This window comes from Carlito syrichta, unplaced genomic scaffold, assembly GCF_000164805.1.
Source record: "Carlito syrichta isolate Samal-C Ts95f unplaced genomic scaffold, Tarsius_syrichta-2.0.1 Scaffold316290, whole genome shotgun sequence".
Lineage (NCBI taxonomy): Eukaryota > Metazoa > Chordata > Mammalia > Primates > Tarsiidae > Carlito > Carlito syrichta.
In genome coordinates this window covers 607,135-619,302 of record NW_007260386.1, presented here as the reverse complement: position 1 = coordinate 619,302, position 12,168 = coordinate 607,135, and positions in this window count along the sequence as shown.

Genomic DNA, 12,168 nt, shown 5'->3' with positions numbered 1-12,168 from the left:
GGGCCGCTGGGGTTTATAGATCTTAAGCGTGTGCTGATTGGTTAGCACTCGCCAATCAGTGTCAGGCAGCAAGATGTGGGATGGGGAGTATGCCAATCAGGAGTGGGCTGGGAAGGGCCAATCAGGGAAAAGTCCACTAAAGAAGAAGTCCACAGACTTGGAAGTGGGTGTGCTGACTCTAGTCTGAGGGGGCTTGCAGCTGAAGTTTTTTTTACCGGGACAGCTCTAATCTATCTGCCTATCTGGTATCTTCCTTACTGTTCTTTCACTGACTCTTCTATAGTTTGTTTGTTTGTTTGTTTTTTGGTGTGTGTTAATTTCACATCAGTTACAAACCACAGGAAGTTGTGTCAATTTCACATCAGTGACAAATCAAGGAGAGTCATATCAGTTTCATAACATTTACAAGTCATAGGAAGTTTCTTAACCTCTGGCTCAGTAATTTTCCATTCCTCCCTATGCGTAAGTTAGCAAGCCTGCCTCATTTTAACACATAAAGGCTCAGAAAGCTGTGAAAATAAGCATGATTTGGGAAACCCAGATATTTCTTTGAGAAGACTCATTACCACTACCCCTTGAAAACTGCTTTAGAAATAGTGAACAGGGAAGAGACAAAAAAAAATTGCGCATTTTGGTTTTTTGAGCTTCATGGAGGCTGTTGAAAAATGTAAGCATGAAAACTGAAATCTGTACAAGGAGGAAAAATCTAAAGAAACGCAAAACATTTTGGGAGAAAAGATCAAATGTGTCTTCTCATCTGCCACAGGCTCCTCCAAATATGAGTTTAATATTCCAAGCATGAAAGAAGTGCCCCAACATCACCACTATGATCTGTCTCTCCTGATAAACTGTAAACTGCCTAAGGGCAGGCATAATACTTTGTGATTTTTTCTGGTAGTGGACCAGTGCTTGATACCTCAGAGGTGAACTATAGATGATGGAAAGAAGCAGGAAGGTTAACTGACTAACCAGCTGGCTCACAGAGTTGTTATAAATGTATTTCTGAAAATGTTTTGTAGTGTTTTTGTGAACAGTTTTCCCAAATTAAGTGTTTGCTGAATCTGAATTTGACCATTTCTATAGACATGCTAATCAGAACAGTTCTGTTTCTGGGCATTTAAAAAATTCCTGCCATGCTTGAAAACAATGCATTTCTCTTCAAGACACATCTTCCGCCGGGCGCGTTGGCTCACACATATAATCCCCGCACTTTGAGAGGCAGAGGTGAGAGGATTGCCTGAGCCCATGGGTTCGAGACCAGCCTGGGCAACTTGGTGAAACCTCATCTCTACAATTTAAAAAAAAAAAAAAAAAGACACATCTTCATGTTGCTGAGAAGATACAATGTTAACTCTTAATTATTCCTGGTCCTCTGAACTGTGAAGGCAGCTCCTACCTTCTTTTTCTCTCATACATTTCTTGTGAGCACAAGAACAGCGTTAGCCTGTAAAAAAGTGTTTTCCCATGCTATCTTCTCAGGTATTCAGCTATCTGACTTGTGCCCTTTAAATTCATTCAGTTATAACTATTGTCTCTTTCCTGTTTCGAAAGAAAATTTCTTTCAAAACTTTCTAAAAGAGACAATATATAAAAATATATTTTAATTTTTTAAACAAGATGCTAGCACTTATATATTTATAAGCTGTATAATGCTTCATCTATCCTTCTCCACATTCTATGCTCCATCTCCTCTTTAGAATTTTCCAGCAACATGTGTTTATCATAGAGGATTCTATGGACAAGACTATGACACATACAAATGGAAGAACTACTGGTTCCTCAGAGCTTTCACAACAAAACCACAACAAACTTTACTGCTTTATGGTCAGTGAGGGCAAGTTGATAATAGAAGGTGAGAGATAGAGAAGGAAAGGTTGGCTTGAGTAGCAAAGCTGGGTGGGAAGGGGTAGCTAAGAAGTGGATAACAACACCTAGATCACAGACAATATGAGCATCATGATAGTATGAGCATGAAATGGCAGAGTAGATTGGACTTCAAAAGGAAAAATTTTTAAAAATATTACGTGCAAATTGTTCTGATAAGTGGGAACACAAGGGATCTGTCTTTAGGGATCATTATAACAGATATTGACACCAGATTGTACAAGTGCCTTTGAACAAATTGGGGGATAAGGGAGAGAAAGCAACTCCCTCCCACTGCATTTTAGCAGAATACCAGCATCTCTGTGGTATTAACTGCAACTGTGGCTATGATTAGTCTGTGGAATTCATTACAGTGGATAACATGTGAACTGCAAATTGTCATAGAAGGCATATATTTTAAAGTCTAAACTCCTTGGTGTTGCTTATAAGACCCTTGTGATCCTGGCTTCTGCCTGCCCCCTCTAACCTTCCCTACACTGCTCTGGCATTTAAACTCTAGGCGCCAAACACACTGAACATCTTTCAAGACCTCATCACTACATTTTCATGGCTGTCTTTCCTATGCTTGAACTCCTGTCTTTCTTCTTTGACTCTGATTTCACCTCCCCTTGTGTTCAGATAACTGCTTTCTCTAACCACCCCCCACCCCCAGCATTACTCACTGTGACAGAACTGCCTGTATATTCCTCAATGTCCCTTCTCCCCGATCCTGAGCTCCTACAGGACAAAGCCTGATGCATTCATAGATTCTTGGTGTCTGGCATATAAATGCTCAATACAGATTCTCTTTTGTTAATACTAACTACTTATTAGAAGTTTGTTTAGTAAGTGAATATAAAATGTATGAAAAAAAATCCAGTAACTCCTCAGTACTTAATATGGTACCAGGTTAACTTTCAGTAGTAGGTTCCTATTGAATCAGTTACTTGATCAGCAAATACATACAGAGATAGATAGGTAGGTAGATAGATAGATAGGTAGATAGATAGATAGATAGATAGATAGATAGATAGATAGATAGATAGACAGATAGATAGATAGATAGTAGGTAGAACAGTATGTGCCAAGTTCTATACTTCATGCTTGGGATAAATTAGTGAATGAAAAAGACAAAACTCCCTGATCTCATTGAGCATACATGCTAGCTTATGTGTATCTGTGTTGGGAGAAGGAACAAACAATAAATGTAATAAATAAACACATGGTATGCTAAAAACATGCTATGGATAAAAACAAAAAGAAGGAAGAGTAAAGGATGTGATGAAAAGTGTGTTAGTGAATAAATAGGGAGGTCAAAATAGTTATTGTTGAAGTTGTGACATATACACAAAGTACTGAAGTGATGTAACCATGCCAGTAACTGGTGGGAAAATATTACAGGAATGGAAAACTGCTAGTGAAATGACCTAAGGCAAGACCATGACTGGGGTGCTTAAAGACAGCAAGAAGGCCAGGGAAGCTGAAGTAGAGTGAAGAAAGTGGTGAAAGAGTTAACAATTGGAGTAGGGATTGGCAGGGGAGTCATATAGTGACTTACAATTCCTTATAAGAGGAATGTTATACTTTGTATTACTCCAAATGACATGGAAACCAGAGGTACTAGAGGGTTTTGAGAAGAAGTAGAACATGATTTGATTTACATGTTAAAAGACCCACTTTGATACTGCATTGAGGGCACTGTAAATAGACCAGCGACAGAAATAGGTAGATTAGTCAAAGGGGCTACTGCTGAGATCCAAGAGGCTCATATAAGGGTAGTATCAGCAAGATGGTAAGAGTTGGTCTGGTTTTCAATACATTTTAAAGATACATTTCCTGATGGATTAAACATAGATTGCAAGAAAAAGAGGAGAGAGACTTTAGCATCTGGAGTTCAAGAAAAAATATTGTGCTGGAGTTAAAAATTTGAGAATCACCAGCATATAGAAGGTATGGAAAGCCATGAACTGGGTGTAGTTATGGAGAAAGTAAGTGGGAATAGGGAAAGAGGCCAATAACTGACCCAAGGGTATTATATTAAATAAGGGAATCAAACATTGAAACTTAGAGCATCATGATCAGAGAGAGAAGAAAGAAACCAGCAAAGGTAACTGAAATTACATAGAGGAACTAGTGAGATTGGAATGCCCACTGTCCTCAAACCACATAAAAAGGCAATCAAAGAGGAAGGCATGATCAACTATGTTCAGTGCTAATGATAGGCCAAATAGAATGATGAATAATTAACCATTGGATTTAGCGAGGTGGGGGTGGAAAGTTATTGGTGATTAATTTAAATAAAGTTTTTGTTAGAGTAGTAGAACTCAGTTTTGCTTAGAGTGAGGACAATAGGGATTAGGAACAAAATTTGTTGAGAAAATGCTCCATGAATTTAAGTGGCCATCAGTTAAAATTTTGCCTGTGGCAACAAGGCATGATAGTCTAAATTTGGGATCGGTGTTCTGAGCAGGAGGACATGTTTGACTCAGTAGGCTAGCTGAGAACAGGAAGGATTACAATAAGTGTTATTATTGGTTGAACACTCACCTGTGCCAAGCACTGCATACACATTTAGCATGCATCATGTCCTTGAATCCTTATAGCAAGCCTAGGAGGTATGTCCTGTGATTTCTCACATTTTACTGATGAGAATACAGAAGCTTTCAAAGGTTTCATTACTTGTCTAAGGCCACATAGTAAATACTAGAGCTGTCACTTTAAAGCCATGCTCCTACCCACAATGACTTAGTGTCCCTTGAGACTCCATAAGGACTTCCAGAAATAGTTAAGACTTCATTGAGAAGGATTGAGGAAGATTTTGGAAAGACATTTTGCCTAGAAAGTCAAAATAATACAACATTAATTTGAAAACTATAAGAAATCTTATTTATGCACTAATACAAGCATTGCTTTCAAAATATACCAAAACTATAAAACCCAGCTTCTAACTTGAATTTTATGCCTGTTGCGCTTTCACGTGATTTTTTTTCTTTCAATAAACTTTTTAAAAGCAGTTTCAGGTTTAAAACAAAGTTCAGTGGAAAGTAGAGTCCCCATAAGCTCCTGTCCCCATGTATATATACTCTTTCATTATCCACATCCTGTACCAGAGTGGTACATTCATTGCAATCAGTGAATCTACATTGACACATAATTATTACCCAAAGTCTACAGTTTAGATTAGGGCTCATTCTTTGTGTTGTACATTTCTATAGGTTTGAGCAAGCATATAATGCATATAATGATATGTTTCTATTATCACAGTATATACACAATACTTTCACTGCTCTAAAATTCCTCTGTGCTCTGCTTATTCTTCCCTATTTCTTCTCTAACAACTGATGGAACTACTGATATCCTCACTGTCTCCACAGTCTTGCCTTTTCCAAACATACAGTTGAAATCATATAGCAAACGTCTCAGATTGGCTTCTTTCATTTACTAATGTATGCTTAAGTTTCCTACATATCTTTTGATAGTTTATTTCTTTTTAGCATTGAACAATATTTCATTGTATGGATATTTCAGTTTATTTAACTATTCATCTATGAAGGGTATACTATTTCCAACTTTTGTCAGTTATTAATAAAGCTGCTGTAAACATATATTTTTTTGTGGACATACATTTTTTAATTCACTTGCATAAATACCAAAGGGTGTGTATGTTAAATTGTATGGTAAGAGATATTTATTTTGTAAAAAACTGTCATACTGCCAGAATCTTTTTCAAAGTGGCTACACCACTTTGCATTCCCCCAGCAATGAATGAAAATCTTTGTTGCTCCACATCCTCCTCAGCATTTGGTATTATCAGTGTTCTGGATTTTAGGCATTCTAATAGCTGTATGGGGGGGTACTTCATTGTTGTCTGTATTTGAATTTCCAGTGACATCAGATGTTGAATAACTTTTCATATGCTTGCTTGCCACCTGTATATCTTTTTTAGTGAAGTATCTGTTCAGATGTTTTGCCCATCAGGTTGTTTATTTTCTTATTATTGACTCTTCAGTGTTCTTTTTATATTTTAGATAACAGTCTTTTATCACATATGTATTTGGCAAATATTTTCTTCCAGTCTGTGTCTTGTCTTCTCTTTCTCTTGTCATTGTCTTTCTCAGAGCAAAAGTTAACTTTAATGAAGTCCAGCTTATCAATTATGTTTTTCATGGGTCATGCCTTTGGTATTATAGCTAAAAAGCCACTGTTATAGCCAAAGTCATCTAGGTTTTTTTCTATGTGATCTTCTAGAAGTTTTATAGTTTTGCATTTTGCATTTAGGTCTGTGATCCATTTTGAATTAATTTTTGTGAAAGGTGTAAGGTCTGTGGCTAGATTTCTTTTTTGTACATAGATGTTCAGTTGTTTCAGTATCACTTTGTTGAAAAGAACATGTTGCTTTGTATTTCCTTTGCTCCTTTGTCACAGATCAGTTGACTATATTCATGTGGGTTTATTTCTGAGCCCACTATTCTGTTCCATTCATCTGTTTGTCATTTTATCACTATCATGCTATTTTGATTACTGTAGTTTTATCAGAAATCTTGAAGTCAAGAATTGTCAGTCCTCTAACTTTGTTCTTTTTCAACATTGAGTTCACTATCTTGAGACTTTTGCCTCTCCACCTAAACCTTAGAATCAGCTTGCCAACATCCATTACAAATTTATGATTTTGATCGTGACCGCATTGAATCTATAGATCAACTTGTCACTTCTTCCTATCTGTGGATATCTCTTCATTTATTTTGTTCCTGATATCTTCTATCAGAATTTTGTAGTTGTCCTCATAAAGCTTGTGTGCGTATATTGCTAAAAAGTATAACTAAGTATTTTATCTGCAGGGTGCTAATGTAAATGGTAATATGTTTTTAATTTTAAATTCCACTTGTTAAGCCGGGCTCGGTGGCTCAGCCTGTAATCCCGTGCCTTTGGGAGGCTGAGGTGAGTGGATTGCCTGAGCCCGTGGGTTCGAGACCCGCCTGGGCAGCAAGACCTCATCTCTACCAATTAAATCAAAAAATCAGCCGGGCGTGGTAGCGCATACCTTGTAATTCCGGCTACTTGGAAGGCTGAGGCTGAAGGATGGCCGGAGCCCAGCAGGTCGAGGCTGCGGTGGCCAGGAGCGGCCACTGCACTCCAGTCTGGGTAACCAAGTGAGACTCCAACTCAAAAAAAAAAAAAAAAAAAATTCCACGTGTTCTTTGTGTATAGTAAAGTGATTGACTTGTATATTAACCTTACATCTTGCAAACGTGCTATACTTGCTTATTAGTTCCAGGAAGTTTTTGTTGTTGTTGTTGTTGTTGATTCTCTTGGATTGTCCATAAAGATGATCATGTCATTTATGAGCAAAGACAATTTAATTTCTTCCTTATTGATCTGTATACCTTTTATTTCTTTTCTTTTTTTTTTTTTTTTTTGTCTTCTTTCGTCAACTAGGGTATCCAATACAATGTTGAAAAATGCAACAAGTGGGGGCAGAAAAAACTGGAACTATCTTTTGGAGTGTAGTCCTTTTGTAGTACACTCAGAATTTGTTTCTCCAGATCAAATGATTAACGAAAATTTTTAAATGGAAGGTGTTTATTTTGTGTGTGTTTTCTTTCCTTTCTTTCTTTCTTTTTTTTGTTGTTTTTTGAGTAGGAGTTTCACACTGTTGCCCAAACTGGAGTGCAGTGGCATGCTACAGCCTCGACCTGCTGGACTCAGGTGATCCTTCTGCCTCTGCCTCAGCCAGAGACGTACACCCCCACTCCTGGCTAATTTCTTGATTTATTGTAGAGATGAGGTCTTGCCAAGTTGTCCTGGCTGGTTTCAAACCCCTGGCAGTTCTCTCATGTCCCCTCCCAAAATGCTGGGATTACAGGAATGTACCAACACAGCCAGTTTATCTGGAAGTTTGAGAAGGCTGTGTATGATTTGCAGAATGCCCCTAGTTGTTGCAAACAAGTGACTAGTTCTTTCACTATGACAAGGCATCTGCCCACACCATGCTGGGTATTATTCATCAGTTTTTGATCAAGAACAGTATGATCCCTGTGCCCTACCCTCCCTATTTACACAATCTTGTCCTAAGTGACTTTGTTGTTGTTGTTGTTGTTTCACTGGATGAAAAAAAAACCTAAATGGGAAACATCTTGCCATGTGGAATAGGTGAAATAAAAAATGGCAGAAGCACTAACAAGCATCCAAATTGATGAGTTCAAAAACTGTTTTGTGCCATGGAAAAAGCATCTCGATAGGTGTATTGCGTCAAAGAGTACTTTGAAGGTGACTGAAGCTTAAACATGTAAGAAAAAATACACAATTTTTAATAAATAAATTCCTTTTTTTTATTCGTCCCTTGTAATGGTAAAAGAGGGAACATTCTTGTTTTGTTTCTGATGTTAGCAGGAAAGAGTCTCGTTTATCACCATTAACTGTGATGGTAACTGTAGGCTTTTTGTAGATGTTTTTTGTCAAGTCAAGGAAGTTCCTCTCTATTCCCAGTTTGCTGAGAGTTTTCATTATGAATTGTTGTTGGATTTTCTTAAATGCTTTCTCTGCATCAGTTGTTATATTCATGTGATTTTTCTTCTTTAGCAGATTGATATGGTGAATTACATTAATTAAATTTTGAATGTTGAACCAGCCTTGCATATCTGGAACAAAATCCCATTTGGTCATGACATTGTGGAATGTGATTTTCTACTCTTTTGTCGAGAATTTTTGTATCTATGATCATTAGAAATATTAGTCTGTAATTTTTCTTGTAATATATTTGTCTGGTTTTTGTATTAGTGTGATGATGTTCTCCTAAGATGACTTAAGAAGTATTCCCTCTTCCTAATTGTGGAAAATTGGCATAATTTATTTCCTCAATTATGGAAATTGCTCAGTAGAATTCACCAGTGAGCACATCTGATCCTGGTGCTTTCTGTTTTGGAAGGTTATTAATTATTGATTCAAGCTCTTTAATAGAGATAGGCCTATTCAGATTGTCTATTTATTTTTATGAGTTTTGGCAGATAGTTCTTTCAAGAAATTGGTCTATTTCATCTAGGTTTTCATTATTTGGGGGCATAGAGTTGTTAATAATATTTCTTTATTATCCATTTAATATCCCTGGGTTTTGTAATGATACCCTCTCATCATTTCTGAGATTGGTAATTTGTGTCTCTTCTTTTTCTTAGTTAGCCTGGCTAGAGGTTTATCAATTTTATCAATGTTTTTGAGAACCAACTTTTGATTTTGTCAAATTCCTCTGTTGATATCCCAATCTCAATTTTATTGATTTTGGCTCTATTTTTTACTGTTTTTTCTTCTTCTTGATTTGGATTGAATTTTCTCTTCTTTTTCTAGTTTCTTAAGTTGGAATATTAGATTATTGATGTTAGATCTTTATTTATTTATGATTAGTCAATGCTACAGATTTTTCTCTAGGCACTGCTTTCACTGCCTCACACAAATTTGAAAGGGCTATATTTTTTATTTTTATTTAATTACAAATATTTTAAGTGCCTTTTGATATTTCTTCTTTGAGTTATGTATTATTTGTATGAGTGTTGTTTAATCTGTGAGATTTGGGGGATTTTCCACATATCTTTGTTATTGATTTATATTTATTTTCATTATCGCCTGAGAACAGACATTATATGATTCTTACTTACTTACATTTTTAAGATGTGCTTTATAATCCAGAATGTGGTCTGTCTTGTATCTTGGGGAATATTGCATATGAGTGTGAGAAGAGTGTCAATTACATCTAGTTGACTGATGATGTTGTTGAGTTCAATTATGTTCTTACTGACTTTTTGCCTACTGGATTTGTCCATTTCTGATAGAAGAAAATTTTCCAACTGTTATAGTGTATTCATTTATTTCTCCTCGTAATTCTACCCATTTTTGCCTCACATATTTAGATGTCTTCACATTGAGGGTTTCTTATGTCTTCTTGAAGTATTAACACCTTTATCATTATACAATACCCCTCTTTATCCTCAGTAATGTTTACTTCACTGAAGTCTGTTTGGTCTGAATTTGATATAGCTACTTCCACTTTCTTTTGAAAAGTGTGAGCATTGTAAGTTGTTTCCCTTCCCTTTAATCTATATGAGTTTATATTTAAAAGTGAGTTTCTTGTAGATAACATATAGTTGGGTCCTGTTATTTGATCTACTCTGACACTCTTTTCAAAATGATGTTTAACTTGATTATTGATATAGTTGAATAATATCTGCCATATTTGCTAATGTTTTCTATTTCTTGTCCTTGTTCTGTGTTTCTATTTTTGCTTTCTGTACTTTTTATGCCTTTTATGATTTCAATTGAACTTTTTATGTGATTTCATTTCCTCTCCCTTTTTAGCATATCATTTAAACTTTTTTGTACTTCTTTTAGTGTTACTTTAGAGTTTGAACTAAACATTTACAATTAATACTAGTTCAGTTTAAAATAGCACTATGCCATTTCATGACTAGTGCAGTATGTTATAATATTTCCCAATTTCCATTCCTGAATCATTTTAATTTATTTTATTTATACATGGGAACACATAAATATATATATATACATAATTGAATGCATTCTTGCTGTCATTATTTTAAATAAACTGTTATCTGTTAGATCAAATAAGAACAAGAAAATTAAAAGTTTTTATTTTGCATGTACTCATTTATTCTCTGATACTCTTCCTTTTTTGTGTGCAGATCAGAGTTTCTGACCTAAATGATTTTTCTTTTCTCTGAAGATTTTCTTTTATTATTTCTTACATAGCAGATTTATTGGCAGAGATTCTCTCCACTTTTTTGTTAGGCAAAGTCTTTATTTCTCTTTTACTTTTCAGAGATAATCTTTCAAGGTACAGCATTCTAGATTGGTATTTTGTTTTGTTTTTCCTCAAAGCTGTAAATATTTCACTTCACTCTCTTCTTGCTTGTATAGTTTTTGAGACAAAGTCAGAGGTAACTCTTATCTTTGCCCCTCTATAGGTAAGTTATTCGTCCTCTAGCTTCTTTCAATAGTTTTCTTTATCTTTTATTTTCTTAGGTATGAATATGGTATATCTAGATGTAGTTTCTTGAACAGTCAGCTTGTTTGATCTTCTTTGACATGCTTGGATTTTTGGTTTAGTGTCTGACATTAGTTTAGGGAAAATTATTAGTCATTATTGTTTCAACCATTGCTTCTGTTCCCTTCTCTCTTTTATCTCCATCTGAAATTTCTATTGCTCACAAATAGCATCTTTTGGAATTGTCTCATAGTTCTTGCATATGCAGTCTTTCTTCTCTTTGCATTTTAATTTGGGAAATTTCTATTGTCATATATTAAGTTCAGACAGTCTTAAGTTATATTCAGTCTACTAATGAGCTCCTCACAGATTTCTTTCTGTTAGTCTTTTTGATGCTAACATTTGTATTTATTTTTTTCTTAGAATGTGCTTACATTATCCATTTGCTCTTTCATGTTGTCTACTTTTTCCATTACGGCCCTCAGTATATTAATCATAGCAGTTTTAGGCTCTCGTTCTAGTAATTCCAACATTCCTGCTGTTGGCAGAAGTTTTTAACTCCATTTTCAGCTTAAACTAGCAAACTCCGGTTCTTGTCCCATGACCAAGAAGATTAAGGAGCGCAGACACCAAAAGGATAAGTGAAAGAAGGAGTTTATTAAGCAACAAAGCTCTCTAGAAGAAGAGAGGGGGACCCAAAATAGGTAAACTCCATGGCTAGGACTTTTTTGTGTTAATGGTTTTTATCTTGTCTTTTCTGAGAGTGTTTCTCTCATTTACATCTCACCTGCCTTTTACTTCCTGAGACCCAATTCTTATTTCACAAGCAGGTCCTTGAACAAAGTTACTCCATCTTGAATATTAATCATAAGTACCACAGAAAAGCCCACTGGGGGGTGGTGGTGGCATAAAACCGCAATGCAAATGCTATGTTAATGATTTTATAATAAGCCAAAGTCAAGTTGGGGCATTTAGTTAAGTTACTGCACCTGCGTTTAAGCAGCAAAAAGTCCCTTTTAGCAGTACAGATCTTGGGTTGACAGGGTGTTCTTAACCACATTTTCAGTCAACAATGATATAAAATGAGGGTAGTGTGGGGGGCGTTCCTGCAGGTACCTGTTAAGTCTCCTTGATACCCTCCCTCTCTGTCTGCCTAACCAGTTTCTGATTATCTCTTCTCTCACTGTCATATCTTTCTCTAGTTCCAATGCTTGTTCAGTTCCTTCAAACTGTGGTTTTTTGCCTTATAATTTTTGTTGAAATCTGGACATGATGTACCAGGTAAAAGGAACTCCTGTATACAAGTCTTTGTTGGTGTG